A 19,995-nucleotide genomic window follows, 5' to 3' on the forward strand; every position below is an offset into this window, starting at 1 on the left:
CAAGGGCAGAGCCGTGTGTGCGGGGGGGGGGGGGGGGGGCAACCCAGCCCTTAACAATCTTCAAAGGCATTATTGAGGGCAGGCAAACAGCCGCTGCAAACAGGAGTAATTGCACTCACAGAGTCATGATTAACAACCCCAATGTGACGATCAGATTGGTCAATGGAGCCATGTGTAAACAAGGGCTCTGCACCCTCTTAGCCCAACCAGTAAGGGAAAGCCAGCAGGCTGGGGCCAGGTGCACAAGCTTGTCACAGCCAGGTGTGAGGGGCTACAGGACCACATGCAAAGGGCCTGGCCGTAGAGCAAGGTAGGAAATAGATTTCCAGGCCTGGGAGAGTTTGAGCTTTTGAATTTTTTTGCCAGTCCCAAATGGGAACCAAAAAGTCGAAATTTTAAAAGTTTTCACAGCCCAATAAGCCAAACTGACATAGATCACACTAGTCAAGACGTTTCATTCTCATAATTTCAAAAGTGTTCATTTCTATTTCAACTTTTCTTTTTTTTAGTGTAAATTCACTCAAATTGCAAAACGAACAGTAGTTTCAAACAAAAAAAACCCCAAACTTTTTATTTAGAAAATGTCAAAATGGGCCCCACTGACCATGTTGAAACTCTTCAAAAAAATTTTTGAATTGGGAGATCTGTCCAGTCCAGCCCCGTCCTGTGAAGTTTTGTTTTCAATTAATCAGTATTGTTTTCATCAGCAAATTCCCTCCCAGTTCTTTCCTGTTTCTTGTTCCATCTGTGCAGGCAGTGATCTTCATTGTTTAGTTCCCTGTCCCATGGCTGTTGCTGGAAATTAAGGAAAAACAACAAGAAAGAACCAAAGTAAAGTCTCGCCATGGGAGAGCATGGCGTGGGTGTCTCATGGCAACAGGTTGCAGTGAGGCTGAGAATCAAATGGCCACTGGTCCTGGCATAGAGGCCCAGCGCTCACACATTTACAGGCCCGGCACACGAAACAAACGGCATCAGGGTTTCTTAGCTACGTGAACAGCGGGGCCGAACAGAACTTCCCCAGCGTCACAGTGTGGTGGTTACAGGGCCTATGACATGGGGAGCAGTTCTGATTCCAGCCAGGAGAGGGCAGTGGTGCATAGACGTACAAGGGCTAACCAATTTACGAAAACAACCCTAGGCCTCCAAAGGGCAATCAAACACTAGCCAGGGGTGTGTGACGGCAGCCGGCAGTGCTGTGGTGGCGTGTCCACTAGCCCGTAGGCCAGCTCTATGAATCGTCCCGTCAGTCACAGATAGTGTCCGCCCCTTCCTCCCCTACGTGGCCATGCAGTGTGAGGGCCAGCAGGTTGCTCCCAGGATTAGCCAGTGATGCCAGGGGTGGGTCACTATGTGCCGTCCATGCAGCCTAGGATTGAGCCACAGGAGACACATTTAGGAGCCTCTTGCAGCTCGCGAGCCTCCTTCTGAGTCTCACTGACCTAACCCCGTGGGACCGCTGCATTGGTCGGAGTTTGTCGAGCGCTTGGACAGGTCACTACAGAAGGGCAAAGCCCTCGGCGATGATTAGCAGCCCAGCTGTGAGAAGGGAGCGATTTAATTCGACGAGCCGGAACGGTAGGGTGGGGGGCTGGGGCCGGGGGGGCGGGGGCTAACAGGCCAGAGGTAAAAGCTGCAGCAGCATTCCCAGAACGGAGAGCGCGTCAGAGTGGATCGCAGTTATGGCCCCGTGCCGCGGGGAGAGACGTGGCCATTTTCCTGCGGAACGACCGGGACGAAGCTGAGGCAGTACATGCAGCTGGTGGGGAAATGCCACACTCAGGACAGCACTGCCTCCCTCGCTGATCTCCACTGCGATCAGCAGCCGCGTTCATAGCATGGCGGCGAGGGGGAGTTCAGCTTGTCTTTGTAACGGGGCAGCCGGCCAGAGGGATCTCCCCAAATCTAGAGGCAGTGGGGTGGGGGGGAGCAATCAGCATCTCGAAGGCTGCTGGTTTTGCACAGTCACCGCCCAAACAAAGAATGTTCCATTTGTTTCTATAAAGTTATTGACAGGGTGGGCTCTGAGCGCCTCAGGTCTCACGGCAGGGGAGCGTCCTGCCCAAGGCAGGACAGAGGCCCTGGGATGAGGGGATTTCTGCCACCCACTGAGACTCAGTCCAGATTGCTTTGGGGGATCCTGGCTGCCTCCGATCACGACAGACATTGCAGTAGGTAGGTGCAACTAACTGGAGCTTCGCTGCTGAGGCTCAGGACAGCCCAGGAAGTGGCCTTCGCCCAGAATCCTCAGTGAGATGCTCCAGGCCACGCACCAGGCATTGCCTGCCTCTCTCCCCCTGCTGCCCCTCTGCTAAATAAAGTTATCGGGACAAGTTCACCCAGGCCAGGGGCAAGGAGAACAGGGCAGAGGCAAACCCACAGTCAGTGGGCCCAGTTCTCAGACAGTGGGCCATTCTGTCAGCGTAAAGGGAGCCCTAATGTGGGTGGAAACAGCCCTGAGAATTGCCCCTATGCAGAGCTCATCCCCAGCCTTGCTCCTGCCCCCTCCCCACCCCATTTAGGGCAGACCAGAGTGCACTGTGCCATGGTCGTTCTGTGCCTCCCACGGCCCACAGGATGAAGAAAGTAATGTAGAGAAGCCCCAAGGTTGCTCTAAATGACAATGGGGACCAGGTAAGTGCCTCAGCACAGGAACAGAGTAACTGAAACTCAGGCCTGAGTATCTTGGGTAGAACTGGATCCACTCCACTTCCAGTGTGTTGATGGAGCCGTAAGTGGGGCCTGCAGATCTCAAAGGTGAATGGATCTATAGTTGGAAATAACAGTCCAGCTTGCACTGGTATTTAAGGCATTAGGCTGGGTGTGTCCCAGAGCGGAGCTGCCTGGCCCCAGGTTAAGCAGCTGGTTGGATCTGACCCTCCTTGGGCATCGCTCTCTCAGCTGTCCATCTCGCCACGCTCGATCTCAGCGCTGAGCACAGTAATCAGCGGCACGGAACATCGTCCACGAGGGACTCCGCCGCGGATTACTGTGCACTTCGCCTTCCCTCCCAGAGCCGAGCAGAGAGCTGAGCACTTGGGTAAGGAGAGTTCAGTGAGTGCTTTGTGATCAATCCATGCATAGCAGCTTCAGGCCCCCAGCGGAGGAGGGAGCTGGCGAACGGCCAGCCCAGCTCCCCCCACACCCAGCTGAGCTTCTGCTACACCCCCGGCAGTAAGTGGCAAAGTGCCAACAGCGAATCATTAGCAGAGCAAATACTCGGGCGAAACGGCCCTTATCGCAAAGATTAGCCCTTTCTCCAGGGTTAAAGTACGCCCCCAGGTCCTGATCCATTTTGAAATTCACACTGCAGCCTAACCAACGCCCCCAACACGCATGCACCCGGAAGCCGGTACGGGGAGCACATGGCAGACAGCAGCTCCAGGCAGGAGCCAGGCAATGTCTGCAAACAGAGAGGGTGGCTCCACACACCTCTCCACCAGACACCACACAGGGGGGCAGAGGAGGGGCAATAAAACAGGGCTAAGGGGGCTCTTGAAGCAGCTAGCCACGTTGGGGATGTCGCCAGCTGTTGTCTGGCTGGACACCAGGGGGCACCTCCTTGATTCTTGTTCCAGTTTCCACGTGGCGATGAGTCATTGTAACGTGCAGGATTTGAGGAGCGGTTGAGAGTTGCTGATGGGGTGGGAGCCCTGCTGATTTCAGTGGTGTTTCCCTGCCAGCCTGGGATGTGACAGCCAGAGAGCAGGGGAGGGAAGGGGGCCCTGGGCAGAGCCCTCTGTGCCCTGGAGAAGATGCCAAGATTCTGCCGTTGCTCTTGTTGGGGACACTGGGGCATGGCCACTAGGTAACTCGAGGGGATGGAAGACCACGAGTGTCGATGAAGCCCCCTCGCACTAGGCCCAGGTGTCCTTGGCCCCCCTCCTGCCTGGAGGCACTCGCAGCAGCTCTGCGTACTAGGCCCAAGTGTCCTTGGCCCCCCCGCCTGGAGGCACACACAGCAGTTATGCTGAGAATCTGCAACAGTATGTTGCAGAGTCAGACTGCCTGAAACTAAGCAAGGCCAAACAGGGGAGATATGGAAGAACAATGCTGAATAAAGCAGCTTTATGTATAGTTTAACAAATGATACAGAGAATCAGGGAACTAGCTGGGAACTGGATTGTGCTATTGGATAAGTATGCTGGGAAAAAGGATGTATAAAAGCCTGTGTAACTTCCTGCTCTGTTGTGCAGGATTTGAGATTTTATTCTCCCTGTACCTTTTTGCAGCTGCAAATAAACTTTTCTGCTTCTCCACCCTGTTGTGATTATTGGGTGCAGCACACCGGGTAACGAACCAACTCAAGCTGTTGTTCAGCCTCTCGGCACTGGGTGCCGGCAACAGCTTTTGGCGTCCCTGGGTGGGCGACAAGGCTGCAATTTAGCCTTGCCCGGACCCCTCCTGGAGGTCGAGGATTGCGGCGAGAACCGACGCCCAGCGCGCACCGGTGAGTTCATCGGGGGCCTCGGAGGAGACGCAATTTGATCGACCCCAGAGGGCACAACGGTGCAACGCACTCATATAGTGGCGAAGCTGTTGTGGACGGCGGTGAAGAACCAGTCCCTTAGACATGGGGGAGGAGCAGCTGCAGGCCACGGTGAAAAACCGGTCCCTTGGATAAGGTAGGAACCTTTTAAAATCCGGATTATATGCTCTGTTGGAACCTGGGGACGCCCAGAGTTACCCTGTAGGTATGGGACAGGGACAGAGCTCAGAGGTTAGGGCACGGTGTACGCCCCTAGAGTGCATTCTAGCAAACTGGAAGGTATTTGGTGCGGATCCGATGACTAAGAGCCAATTAAAACGATTCTGTACAGTTGACTGGCCTCAATATCAACTAGAGGACCAGGAGTGGTGGCCACCAGGAAGGTCAATTAATTACAACACGATCCTTCAGTTACTCCTGTTCTGTCAGAGAACAAGGAAATGGAATGAACATATGTATGCGCATTTGTTTCTGACTTTATGTACTCGACCAGATATTTTACAGCGCTGTAATCTGACTCCGACTGGTTCAGTAGCAGCTAATGTTAGTCCCCAGACCCCCACCCCCACTGTAATGGCAGAGCCGGTGTCCCCTTCGGCCCCTACACCCACACCTTGTAAGTCCCCAATGGTTGGCCTATACCCCTTAATCACCGAAACTAAAGTCGCCCGGTCTGGATCAGACGGGCGTCCTGCCACAACTATGCAGGTTTATACTCATGTGCCCTTTAATCCTGTGGATTTGGCTGCTTTCAAAGCACAGGCAGGAGAGTTTTCCACCAACCCAAGCAGGTTTATATCAGTCTTTGAGGGGTGCCTCAGTAGTCACAAGCCGGACTGGGATGATTGTAACGTCCTCCTGCGAACCCTATTGTCTGAGGTTGAAAGACAACAGGTTGTGTCCAAGGCAAGGGAGGAGGTGCAGAGACGGTACGACCGGGATCATATTAATGTCCCTGACCCGGATGCACAAGTCCCCCGAGCAGACCCCAGGTGGGATCCAAATGATCCTGGGGATATGACCCGCCTTACCTCCTATAAGGAGTTGCTTTTACATGGACTCCGTCACTCGGCTGTCCGACATAATAATTGGGCAAAACCATATGAAGTAATGCAGGATTTAAAAGAAAGCCCAGGGGCCTTTCTACAGCGTATTCGAGACACCATTCGACAGAACACTAATGCAGACCCCGATGATCAGGCAACTGAGTCAATTATTAAGGGAATTTTTACGAGCAGAGCAGCCCCTGATATTAAGAGAAAGTTACAAAAAAAGGAGGATTTAATGGGCATGACCATGGCACAAATTTTAGAGACTGCAAACCGAGCTTATAGTCTGAGAGAGACAGAGAAGGAGAGAAAGCAAGTGAGATTGATGGTAACAGCGGTACAGGCCGGCACTAAGAGAAGTGGCCGGGGAGGAAGGGGCCGTGGACGCGACCGTCTGGGCCTGCAGGAGAGACGACTGGGTCGCAACCAGTGTGCCCTGTGTCAACAGGAGGGACACTGGAAAAATGAGTGCCCAGAGAGGAAAGAAAAGGGGGGTGCCCCTATGATGGCGATGGTGGAGCAGGAATAGGGGTGTCAGGGGAGACGGACCACCCTACCCCCGGAACCCCGAGTAAAGATGCGGGTGGGAAGCTCAGAAATAGATTTTTTAGTGGACTCTGGAGCGGCCCGAACTGCCGTAAATCAGCCTCTTCAGTTGCCAGTAGCAGATTCCCTTACTGTGGTGGGAGCCACAGGCAGGGACACCAAGTGCCCAGTGTATGCCCCAGCGGAATGTGCTTTGGGAGACAGGACTATATCCCACAAGCTGGTATACCTCCCTGAGTGTCCAACACCTCTGCTGGGACGGGATCTACTTTGTCGCCTCGGTGCCACCCTGCATTTTACTGAGGACGAAATAACCCTTACCTTACCCCCTGAGAATGCCTGGATCATGACCCTTGCAGTTGAGCCCTCAGCCATGCAAGCCCCAGAATGGAGCCCGTGGGAAGACCAGGTGTACCCCCTCGTGTGGGCATCAGGGATTCCAGGAAAGGCCACCCACCAGACCCCCATTACTATTCAGCTCATACCAGGGAAAGGCCCAATGCAAGTAAAACAGTATCCAATCAAGAGGGAAGCCAGAGAAGGTTTACAGGAAACTATAGATCAATTCCTAATGTATGGTATTCTCCGGGAATGTCAGTCAGCCTGGAACACTCCCATTCTACCCGTACAGAAGCCTGATGGCATGTATCGGCTGGTACAGGACCTAAGGGCAGTCAATGAACGGGTTAAGACTCTGCACCCTCTTGTCCCTAACCCGTACACCTTATTGGCTTCTGTAGGGGGACAGTATACCCATTTTTCAGTCCTTGATCTGAAAGATGCTTTCTTTACCATCCCAGTTGCCACCCCATCACAGGAGATCTTCTCCTTCGAGTGGGAGGACCGAAAAAGGGTTAAAAAGCAACTTTGCTGGACAGTGTTGGCCCAGGGATTTAAAAACTCCCCCACCCTCTTTGGCCAGGCTCTGGCCAGGGACCTACAGGAGTGGGATAATGAGGAGGCTCTCCTTCTGCAGTATGTAGATGATTTGTTAATTGCCACTGTGGGCCAAACACCCTGCCTTAAAGCCACCGTGAGCCTCCTGAATTTTATTGGACTCCGGGGATATCGTGTAGCACAGAGTAAGGCTCAAATTGCCCTCCCAGAGATACGGTACCTCAGGTTTCACATACGGCAAGGGGAGCGTCAGCTTTCAAGCGAAAGAAAGGAAGCTATCTGTCAAGTTCCTACCCCAAGTAACCGTAAGCGGCTCAGGGCATTTCTGGGTATGGCAGGCTTTTTCAGGATATGGATCCCAGAGTTTGGACTGTGGGCTAAACCCCTGTACGACTGTGTAAAAGGAGCAGATCATGACCCCTTCTATTGGACCCCAGAGGCTGACAGGGCATTTAAAATCCTGAAAAGAAAATTGATGGAAGCCCCGGCTCTGGGCCTGCCAGATCTCTCTAAGCCGTTTCAGTTGTATGTACATGAACGAAGGGGGGTGGCCCTAGGAGTGCTTACACAGCTGTTAGGAGCATGGAAGCATCCTGTGGCTTATTTTTCTAAGCAATTGGATCAGGTTGCAAAGGGTTGGCCGGCGTGTTTACGGGCGGTCGCAGCTACTGCCCTATTGCTTGAGGAAGCCGAGAAGCTAACATTGGGAGGGGTTATGCAAATCTATACTCCCCATATGGTCCGAGCCTTATTGGATGCAAAGGGAGGGCTTTGGCTCACCCAGGCTCGGATTGCTCGGTACCAGGCTAAGCTGTTAGAGAACTCTGAAGTCACCCTACAGCCTTGCCCCCCCTTAACCCAGCCACTCTCTTGCCAGAAACAGAGGAACAGAAACATGACTGTTTAGAGATCATAGATGCCCAGTACTCCAGCCGTCCGGATTTAAAGGATGCACCCCTCCCAAATGCAGATTATGAGTGGTACACTGATGGTAGCAGTACTGTAATAGATGGGCAAAGGAGGGCGGGTTATGCTGTTGTGACCCTCCATGACACTGTGGAAGCTGAAGGTTTGCCTGCTGGGACCTCTGCCCAGCTTGCCGAACTAATAGCCCTGACCCGTGCACTTGAACTGTCAAAAGGAAAGCGGGTCAACATTTTTACTGATTCAAAGTATGCTTTTGGTGTGCTGCATGCTCATGCTGGCCTATGGAAGCAAAGGGGAATGCTGACAGCCCAGGGCTCCCCAGTCAAGTACGGGCCCCAAATCCTCCAGCTCCTAGAAGCCGTACAACTCCCCTCGGAAGTGGCGGTGGTACACTGTAAAGCCCATCAAAGGGAGGATCAAGATGTGGCCAGAGGTAACGCCCGGGCAGATAGAGAGGCTAAGCATGCTGCCACCCTGCCATCCCCTCAGGCTGAGAACGCCCATATGCATGCCCTTATCCCATCAGTAGGGGAGCTTCCAACCCCTCAGTACTCTGGGGAGGAGAGACAGCTAACTGGCAAACTCAGTCTCCGGGAAAAGGAGGGATGGCTCCATTCCCCAGAAGGGAAGGTCCTCCTACCAAAGGGCCTAATCCGGCCAGTGCTGCAGAAACTACATCAAACCACTCATGCTGGCAGGGAAGCACTTATCCAGCTAATGGGAAAATACTTTATCACTTCCGGACTCCGACCCCTGGCTGCCCAGGTACAAGCGGACTGCTTAGTCTGCCAAAAGAATAACCCCCGACCGGGACATCCTGTGCCACCAGCTGCCCTAGAACCCACTCCGGGCCCCGGATGTGTGTGGCAAATAGACTTTACTGAGTTTCCCCGGACTCAAGGGTTCAAACATCTCCTTGTCATAGTGGATTGGTTCAGCGGATGGCCAGAAGCCTTCCCCTACTGTAACTGCACTGCCAGGACAGTGGCCCTCAAGTTTGTTAAGGAGATCATTCCTCGCTTTGGACTCCCCCTGTGGATGGAATCTGACAATGGGACACACTTCACGTCAAAAATCATTCAAAGCATCTCACATGCCTTACAGATCCCCTGGAAACTCCATACGCCCTGGAGACCGCAAGCCAGTGGGGTAGTGGAGCGGACCAATCAGACCCTTAAACGGCATCTCTCAAAAGTGTGCCAAGAAGCCTCACTGCGATGGCCTGATGCTTTGCCCCTTGTCCTACTCCGTATCCGCGTTCTCCCTAAGGGTAGATCAGGGCTCAGTCCCTTTAAAATTATGTTTGGAAGGGCATGGCCTATGAATGGCACCCTGGTTCTGTCAGGGGAATGGGAGTTGGGTAATGGTTTTTTGTCACAGTATATGTGTTCCCTGTCTGCTGTTCTCTTGTCTCTTCACAGGTATACCAAGGATTCCCAGCCTCTCCCCTTGGACACTCCCGTCCACTCCTTACAGCCCAGTGACTCTGTGCTTGTTCGCACCTGGAAAGACGAGCCTCTCCAGGAAAAGTGGAAAGGACCCTATACCGTCCTGCTGATCTCCCATACAGCGGCAAAGGTCGAGGGACACAAGAACTGGATCCATCACTCTCGTCTGAAGGCAGTACCTGCCCCCTCGTCAGCAGAACAGTGGACCGTCCAACCTGCTGACTCCTCATCTAGTGACGATCTCGGGCTAAAGCTACTGTTTAAAAGACACAAATAGCGGGCACCTTAATGCTAAAATGGGCCCACCCAGGTATTGGAGACCCTGGGTTGGGAAGACTCTGGTCATAATTAATTGGGTAACATTGTTATTCTCTGTATTGGTATTTCCAAACTGTGCATATCGGGAGCATAACTCCTTTGTTTTGCTTGCGCACCATGTTGCTAATTTAACAAACCAGACTGATTGCTGGGTGTGTGCTCCGGCTCCACTGCCCCCCAAAACGGGAATGCCCCTTGACATGCTGCCCTTGACCCTAGCAGAATTAGCCACCACCAAAGAGCAGGAAAGAACGGACTCACCGTTCTGGAACAAGACCTCTTTACAGCAAGCCACCAATCAGGACCAGGAGTATTCAGTTGCAGTACTCACTGAGGGAGTATTATGTTTTACCCAAAACCAATCTGATCACTATGGGCATCCTGTGGAAAAGAGCTCCTGTGTTATTACACAGTGGGCTGATGGGTATTAAATAAAGACCAACAGGGGAGGCCAACAGTGTGGGTGTAATGGTTCCTCCCCTTTTAGGGAAACACTTACAAATACTCTTACCACAAAAAAGGGGTTTGGAAATGTAACTTGCCGTCCAGTTAATATCTCCAATGTAGCAAGCCAATGGTGGGTTTGTAGTGGTCCCTATGGCGAGTGTAATTTGAATGGCACAATTAGAAATGCCCCCACTTGTACCCAATCAGGAGGATGGGATGCCCCCCTAGGGGCATATGAACTGTTTGGAAAAGCAGCCTTAAATATCCCAGAAATCCCCTTAAGAAACAGTCCTTACTGGGCCCTACAGGGTCACTATTTTGTATGTGGCCGAAAGGCTTACAAGGTGCTGCCAGCCAACTGGACAGGTAGCTGTTATATAGCTCATGGAGTTCCTCATCTTTCCATAACTGCCACGCTGCCCAAAGGAAAGATTAGAAATGCCCGAGACACCTCTGTTGAGTCACGAGAAAAGACCCTGCGGCGACTGACTAAGGCATTGGAGGGCAAGATGAAGAATGCCCTCACAACCGAGAAGCTGGTAGGGTGCTCTGTACTGGGAATAGCGCCACTATTTACCGGGCCAGCCCTGGCATGCATAGGCCGCTATACTGTAAGGCTGCCGATGGTACTTGAGAAAGTGGCCTTAGAGTTAGAGGACTCGGTTAGTAATTTAGGGTCAGCAGTAAAAACATTAAATAAAGAGGTACAGCAGCTCAGGACATTTTCCCTCCAAAACAGGCTGGTTTTGGACTATCTCTTGGCATCCCAAGGAGGGGTTTGTGCCCTCATCGGGCCCCGATGTTGTGTATATGTAAATAATAGCAGTTATGAAATCTATGAAAAGGTGATACAGGCTGAGGCCCATGCCCGAGCCGGAGCACAGGTTGCCTATACTGCTCCAGAGAACGATTGGTTGCAAACCTTATTTTCAGGCTGGGGTTTGTCGTCTTGGCTTGGTGGTTTATTTAGCCTGCTATTGAAAATTCTCTTTCCTGTATTGCTTGTATTACTGGTATTGTGCTGTGCAGTATCATGTGTCAGGGCCCTTTTGCAAAAGTTAATAAGTCCTTCTCTTCAGGCTATCACAAAGTGCTTATGCAAAGTCATATTGTAAAAAATAAGTAGCCCAAGTGAGAAAACTCAGAGCCAAGGCTGATGAGTGTTCTCAAAGGGGGGAGTTGTTGGGGACACTGGGGCATGGCCACTAGGTAACTCGAGGGGATGGAAGACCACGAGTGTCGATGAAGCCCTCTCACTCTAGACCCCGGTGTCCTTGGCCCCCCCTCCTGCCTGGAGGCACTCGCAGCAGCTCTGCGTACTAGGCCCAAGTGTCCTTGGCCCCCCCGCCTGGAGGCACACACAGCAGTTATGCTAAGACTCTGCAACAATATGTTGCAGAGTCAGACTGCCTGAAACTAAGCAAGGCCAAACAGGGGAGATATGGAAGAACAATGCTGAATAAAGCAGCTTTATGTATAGTTTAACAAATGATACAAAGAATCAGGGAACTAGCTGGGAACTGGATTGGCTGGCTATATGGATACTTGGGGCAGCTTGCTATTGGATAAGTATGCTGGGAAAAAGGATGTATAAAAGCCTGTGTAACTTCCTGCTCTGTTGTGCAGGATTTGAGATTTTATTCTCCCTGTACCTTTTTGCAGCTGCAAATAAACTTTTCTGCTTCTCACCCCGTTGTGATTATTGGGTGCAGCACACCGGGTAATGAACCAACTCAAGCTGTTGTTCAGCCTCTCGGCACTGGGTGCCGGCAACACTCTGAAGCAGAGAATTTGCAAGCGGCACCGTCTCGCTGTCCCAGCACCAGCCACGGCCCGTGGTGGGAAAGGCTGGGATTGGCAGGGTGGGATCTAATTATAGAATCTGATGTCATGCTGCCCCCCAGCAAACCAGCCCCCTCCTGGGCAGGCCACGAGGGATGGAGACCAGCCCAGAGCGGGATCCGCGAGCTCAGCAAAAGGCAAGGCCAACAGAGCACTCAGGGCACAGACAGAAGGAGCCGAGCCCTGGAAAGCTGGAGCCGTGGGCTGGATTCCCACGGGCTGGTGCCAACAGCCGGGGCAGCCGGTTAGATCCAGATGCAGATTGCACAGGGCAGGTGGGGAGATGAGAAACCCCAGAACAGCGCTGGCAGAGAGTTACAGGGGCAGAGGGGAGTCGGGTTCTGCAGGAATCCCACCGCACGGGGGAGGCGACAGCAGCTGGCTCTGCCGCGTCCCGTTGCAAGGAACCACACGGCGCAGGGCAGAGCGGGCTGAGCTGCACATCATAGAATCCTAGAATATCAGGGTTGGAAGGGACCCCAGGAGGTCATCTAGTCCAACCCCCTGCTCAAAGCAGGACCAATCCCAACTACATCATCCCAGCCAGGGCTTTGTCAAGCCGGGCCTTAAAAACCTCAAAGGAAGGAGATTCCACCACCTCCCTAAGTAACGCATCCCAGTGCTTCACCACCCTCCTAGTGAAAAAGTTTTTCCTAATATCCAACCTAGACCTCCCCCACTGCAACTTGAAACCATTACTCCTCGTTCTGTCATCTGCTACCACTGAGAACAGCCGAGATCCATCTCTTTGGAACCCCCTTTCAGGTAGTTGAAAGCAGCTAACAAATCCCCCCTCATTCTTCTCTTCTGCAGACTAAACAATCCTAGTTCCCTCACAGCGTTCCAGGTGATGCGTCAGCGCTTAGCGAACAGAGTGAAGGTAATCCGGGCCCGGCTACAAGGGAGCCGCCCTGGAGACAGCTCCAGGGCTGGGGGATCAAGCCTGTTAAACCCTCTGTCTTTCAAATCTATTCTCTATCGGGTTTTAGACCCTGTTAATCAGCATAGCATGTGAGTGCCCAGCATCCCCCGCATCAACCTATCAGTAACCCCGGTGCCCCCGACCGGACCCTGTGGGAATGTCCAAGTGGCAGCATGATGAGCCCACAGTGCAGCCGGAGGGGCTAGGTAATGATCTGCAGCTGCCCTCTGGCTCCCTGTAGCGCATCACCTGACCTACCTGTGCCCCCCTCTTGGAGGACTTACTGCTGCCATGAAAGGGGCTGCTGTGAGAGCTGCCTGGATCGGGACCCTCTCCGAGCTCTGGCTTGGATGCACCAATTCAGACTCTGCAGAGACCTAGATCAGGAAATCTCTCCTCACTGAAGAAACTGGGGCTGATCCATGCCCTGTATCCGTCAGGCTAATTCCTGGTGCTGGGAGCAGCCTAGCTCCTTTAGCAGCAGGCCTGGGAAGAGGAGATGAGATGGCTCAAAGCCCTGGGCTGCCGCCAGTCCCACTGGGCTGATTCCCCAGCAGATGCCCGTTCTGCCTGGGGCCGAGCAGGCAAAGTCTCTGGGACGGGAGAGGCCTGTTCGGTCCCATGTCGTAGCTGGGCACGATGGCTCCAGACAACAGATTCCGCAGGGCGTGGTCTGGGCCTGTGGAAGCCACATCCCTTGGGAGCCTGGAAACTAGACTGGAGGGAAGACTAGAAAATGGGAACATGTTGGCCTTGGTCACTGGGAGATGGATGGAGGATCTAAGGGCCAGCTCTCATGGCTAGGCTTTCCCCTTCCTCTCATTCCCTCCCACACCCTTCAGGCTCCTGCTGACAGCCCTGTGGCAGGCTGGTCTGGAAGCTTTGCCTCCAGGAGTCATGTTTAACTCCCTCAGTGCCTCCTAGCTGGGGGTGGATGAGATCAGCTTTGGCACCCCCCCCCACCATCACCCAGTGTCTCCAGGGTCACCCTGAAGATGGGACCCAACCCCATGTCTGGAATAGTGCTAGGGGGCCACATGAGGCCGTAGCAATGCAATGCTGTTGTGGGTGCGGGATGGCCCAGTCTAACTGCTGGAGGTGAAGTCCTCCCCAGCCCAGGTTGAAGAGACTGGAGTTGTTTGCAGGGCCCAGTCTATGGGCCAGGCAGGAGCACCCCTGCTTTCGTCATGCTGCCAGCAACCTTGGGCCTTGGCCAGGGGCTCAGTCTTGTGGACACTCCCTACCCACATGGCTTCTAGTTCTCTCCCAGCTGATTCTCAGGGGGTGTGCTCAGCCTTTAGGACAGGAAAATGGGCCCAATGGATGGAGACACCGACGTGGGGGAGAGGGGAGTCACACTGCACACTGAGGGCCTGATCCTGAGCGGGGCTGAACCCCGGCATCCGGCACCAGCCCCTGCAACGTTACTGTTAGGAAACAGACCAGCCAGCGCGTCCCAGGTGCTATCGGACCAGCGACAGCGTTGCCAACGGGACCACTGTAGTTAACCTGTAGTTAACCTGTAGTTAACTGTAGTTACAGATGGAGCTACGACCATCTGATTCTTTGGACTGGTCCCAGTCCATGATGCACCGTCCGCCCGGCAGCCTGATCACCTGGCCCAGCGTCCATGCGGCGTCCAGCCCGGCCCAGCGCCGCAGCCAACACAGACCAGCCAAGCAAAGCGAGCCCAAGCCCTTGTTGTTTTGCCCCGGGCCCCTCATTGGCGTGGGTTGTTTTGTGCGGGGAGGGGGGATGAGGTTGGGGGTTGGCTATTAAGAGGGCGAAGGAAGCAGCTTCCCTCAGAGGCTTTGGCGGAAGATCCAGTCTCGCTGCAGGTGAGGGATTCATTCCCAGAGGTTTCTCTAGCTGCAGAGAAAACACGGTGCATGAAATCCATCGCAAAGCTTCGTCCCGGAGAGACTGAGGGGGCTCCCAGAATATCTGCACGCACGTCAGCTCCTGCCTCTAAGCACATGGGATCGAGGCTGAAGAACAAAGAGACATGCTGTTCCCAGGCAGACAAACCCTCACAAATGTGGGGAGAGAGGTAAAGAGCCTGACAGCCCAGCTACGCCAGAACACGTCCACAACTTCTAGACACCCCCCTCGCCGTAGCATGTTGGTACCTCCTAGACGTTAGTTGGTACCTCCACACCCCTGAGAGGCAGGGCAGTTATCCCCATTTTACAGATAGGAAACTGAGGCACAGAGAGGCTCCTGGATAACCCTGCGGAGCCAAGACAGCCCTGGGAGAGTGAGCTGGATTCTATTCTGACTTGTGCATTATTATCCGACCCTGAAAGTGTGTGTGGGGGAGGAGAGGGGGATCAAAATTGGGCATGCGAGTGAAATTGTGCAAAACAGATTGGTGAAAAATTGCAGTCCTTGTCTCCAGCTCCTGTTGCCATGGCAATAAGTGTGAGCTCACAAAGAGGGGATTATGATGTCAGAGTCAGCAAACAGACTCCGAGCCCTCAGCAGCCAGCCCTGGGTAATAACGGAGGAGGGATGGCTGGAGGAGCTGGGTTGTGGCTCCCAGGTAGCATCAGCAGGTCCTTAAGCCCCGATATATGATGCAACATGACAAATTAGGGATCTGTCAATAACCATTAGTATTTTAAATAACCAGAAGCTGTTTAGTTACCTCGCAAAGAGATCTATTTTTAAGAGACCTAAAATGGCCCCCTCCACTTAGTGTACAACGATTCAGGTACGAGCCATTGACGGATGATGGAAGCTCAGTGAGGTTAATTGTGCAGCGGGCCAGATATATCACATACTAAATGAAAGCCTCAGCAACCATCAGCTGTACCCTGAGGAAACATAATATTACACTTGGGGATAAGCTGGAGCTATTGCCTGAATATGACAGTCAGCCTGGGGAAGCCTGGCTCGGAATCTGGATTTGGTGACTGTCCCTTCCTGTCTGTAACAGGCCAAACCAAATCCCGGATCTGAACTCTCACCAACTGCAGGATGGGAGCAGATCTGGGCTAATATCTGAATGAAATGGTGGGATGCTGAATTAAACTGTAATTCGTTCATTTGGCTGGTGCTGGATTGGGTTTGTTTGGAGAATCGGTCTCCGGAACTGAGCGCGGTACAGAAAGACACGTCCAAGGCCTTGTCATTCTCACAGAGAGGAAGTGCCCTGGCTAGGGCTAGACCAGGCAACAACAGCTGATAACAACAACGCTTTGGACTTCTACAGCACCTTCCACTGGAGGATCGCAAAGCGCTTTACAAACATCAGTGAACCCCTGCAATCCCCTGGGAAGCTGGAGTGGTATCACCATCCTCCCTGTGCTGCAGATGGAGACAATGAAGAGAGCGCAGAGAAGTCACTTGCCCTAGATCACATTTTTTCTCAGTGGCGGAGCTGGAATTAGAACCCAGGGCTGAGATTCCACGCTGCACCTCTTGGACATGCAACATGGGACTTGTAACCCTGTGGGCAGAAGGACGAGGGTGGTTTTAATCCACCTTTGCACCTCCCTGGTCTGGTGTAATTTAGAGCAGCCCGGGGGTCTCTCTAAGTTACAGCTGTCTATGGGAGTGGCAGTGCAGCCTAGATTCCCCATGCCTGACAGAACCACTCGTACCCCCAGCCCTACCGCTATAGTGCGTACACTGGGGGAATTCTGCCCTGGCTGAGTAATGGTCTTTCACTCTCCTTGTAGATGGATGCAAATCTCTCCCCAGGACACCTGATTCACCTGCCTCCTCTCTCTCTCTCAGCTGTGTCTGTTCTGGAGCCCAAAGCTACAGGGCACTGTTCATTATGATCCCTAAGTCCCACAATAGGGCCGTGGAGGACAATATACAGGAGACTGAGAGGCCAGTTCTGCCAATAAAGTCAACAGGAGAATGAAGTGCACAGCTGAGAACAAGGTTGGTTCAGAGCCCAGCGAGCTGCAGCCCTAACAACACAGGTGATGGGAAGCGGCGTCCACTTTCAGCTGTTCCTTTCATGCACACCTCATTTCCAGTAATTGCAGAGCAACAGGCCGCAGCCTCTCCACGCTCTGCGTGCTCCCTACAGGGGTTTAGTGTTATTTCGAAACAGCTGGTATTTGGTTCAGGAAGGCAGTAAGGAGTCCCGGTTCAAAAGCTTCCCTAAGATTACACGTGAGTTGCTAGGACACGTCTCAGGCCCATCTCATCAGCCATCTGCAGCTAAGGACCCTCCTTAAAGCGCTGCCGTGGCAACGCTTTAACATCGTTGCCCCTTTTGCCCCCCGCCCCTGGCTGCCGACGGGGGGTGAGCAAAGCGGGCAGCTGCCCCAGGGCTGGCGATTTAAAAGGCCTCAGGGCAGCTCGGGTCAGGCAGCACAGACGGGCTGGGTGGGGAGGCTGAGCCCACAGCCCGCCTCTTCCGCGGTCCCAGAGCCGGGCCCCTGTACTGGTAAGAATTTAATATTACTTTCTCCCCTGCTGTGAGGTCACCTCCTTGGCATAGCCTCTGGCCTGCTAGCGCTCATTGTCCTCCAGCTCCCAAGGCCCTTCCCCAGAGTATCCCAGCAGCTCACAATCTTAAACTGTAAATAATCCCCAGCGAGGTGGGGCCGGGCGAGAGACTAAATGACTTGCCCACGGTCACACAGGGAGACTGTGGCAGAGCAGGGAATGAAACCCAGGTCTGCCAACTCCCTGTCTAATGACCCACCCCCTGGACCAGCCTCTTTCCATACCCAGGGCACAGCCACAGTTGCCCTTCTCCACTGGCCTTTCTCCAGCACGCTGCCTCTCAGCCATCCCTTGCTGCAGACAGACCAGCCGACGCCCCTCCTGTCCACGCAGCTCTGGAGCTGTCTAGTGCCCGGAGCAGGGAGTCGGGACTCTGGGCTCTTGGCTCAGCTCTGTCAGTGCCGTGCCGTGCAGCCCTTTCTCTGCGGCACTGTCCTGATCTACAGAGGGGGGATGAGGAGTGCAATTCTCATGCTGGGAGCAGGCAAAGATTCCCAGCGCTGGGCCTGTAGTAGGCTGAGAAGACAAGGCAAGCATTTCCCAAGGTTTCCTACGCCTGCCAACTGCCCACGTGGTGACTGACCCAGCCCCAGGGGCCACGGCTCCTGGGCGGGGGCTGACACCTGCCCCAGCCCCACCACTGCAGCAGACTGAAACTGATGAGGTCACAGAATCCATGACCTCGGTGATAGACTCGGATCCTTGCCAATGGCCGAGTTCGTGGAGGCACATGGGGACTGTCTCCAAAGAGCCCGCAGGAGCGCCTTTCCAGCCTGGCCCAAAGAAGACGGCTGCTTTAAATGAGTTACCCCCATTAGCCAAACCCTGGAGTAGCTTTCTCGTCTCACTCCTTCTGGTGCTGTTTGTGAGTGGTTCCTGTAAAGGAGAAATAAAGGGCTTCAGAGCTACCATGGGGCCTCCTGTGCTCTCTGCAATCGTCTCCACTGCCCATAATCACATCAGCTTCCCAGCCACGCCGGTTACCTGGGCGAGGCACCCGCTGGCTAACTTCGTTAGCTAGGAAGTAACAAGTGGCCGCTGGGGAGAGCGCGGCAGCTTGCCAGCCTCCTTGACTGCATTGGCATTCGGGACGGGAGGAGAAGCGTGCTAACAGGATGCTGCTAGCAATAAATCTTTGTAGGCAAAGGCACCCTGGGACCCCCACTGGAGATGAAGCACCTTGACCGAAACCGATCACCTTCTATTCGGCTCATGCCTCTGTCTCGGCTAGAAGCAATTATCCCTGTCTCTGGGACGGGGAGCTGGTGGCCTTGCACATTGTGGAGTCCAAGCCAAGCTTGGCCGCTGGTCTTGGTGACATGAGTTTGGCAGGTCTCAGTCCAGCTCTTGGTGCCCCCCATCCGCCAGGCTCTGAGGCCACACTTCTGCAACGGGCTTGGCATGGTTAATTCCCAGCAGCAGGAGGCGGAGGTAGCTCGACAGAGGCAAGGGGGAAGAGACAGGTGTCCCGCTGAGGGTTGAAAGTCAAGGTGGCAGCAGGAGGCACTTCCAGAGAGGGCAGGGCCTGGGCCAGCTGGGATGAAACGCAGGCACGCGGCCAGCACTACGGGAGCACAAGGAGCGGAGTGAGAGAGGCAAAGGGCACAAGCTGGTAGCCTCATGGCCGAACAGGCAGTGGAGCGAAGGGGGCAAGGAGAAATTCTAGGCAGCGTTTAAATGCAGCTACCTCTGGGGTGGAACCTTCTTGCCCCTAGGTCAGGGCTGAGGCCCACTGGCAATGAGGTACCGTGTTTCTGAAAGTGACGCTCCCTGGGTCTCCCTGGGGAACCTGAGGCAGAGGGAGCTCAGGGCAGCCTGAGATTTCATGAGGACACATCGGAACGTGTGACGGACGGACTGAGGGTACTGGCGTTATTCACGGAGCGCCGATGCCGAGCTCTGTGCTGTCCAGCGCTCACCCCCAGACACAGGTGACCGGATGCCCCAGCTGTTACCAGACTTGCCTGTTACTTTGGGGTACGCTCATTTATTAGGATTACTCCTCTGGGGGGGAGGGTTTCTGAAGTTCTATCTATGTCCTGCTTGTGTCATGTGTGTTCTCATCCAGAGCGCTACTTCTCCCAGCTGCAAGTCCCCTCCCAATGGGGCTGTCCTGCAGGACCTAGGTTCCCCAGGGCTGGTTTCCTCCAGCCCCAGAATCAGACACACACATTAACAGAGCGCGTCTGAGCAGAGCGGGTCAATCAGCACTCCCGAGCTGACCCCTTTTATGTCCCTGGACTCTGCAGGCTGGGTCAAGCAGCACCTCCAAACTGCCACCCTCCTACGCCAAAGGTTCAGCACGGCCCTGTCCCCACGTTCACATTACAATTGTATTGGTTATAACCCACTTGAGGAGCAAACCCCACCAGGTTTTTGGGAGCAGCAGGGATCTTTAGCTTAGGTCTGAGGGGCATTGCTGCAGAGCAAATGGGGAAGCCAAAAACACAAAAGAGAGAGAGAGAGAGAGGGAAGCAACCAAACTTAACCATAAAAGTTATTTATTGCCAGGTACTAACGAGACAAGGGGAGCCAAACAAACAAAACAGTTACAATATTAAATCTAGCTTAAATTTTATTACAAAAGTCAGCTTTAGAAAACTATAACTGATCACACAAGTCAGGGTTAGAAAACTATAC

This window comes from Lepidochelys kempii, chromosome 9 (assembly GCF_965140265.1).
Source record: "Lepidochelys kempii isolate rLepKem1 chromosome 9, rLepKem1.hap2, whole genome shotgun sequence".
Classification (NCBI taxonomy): Eukaryota; Metazoa; Chordata; order Testudines; family Cheloniidae; genus Lepidochelys; species Lepidochelys kempii.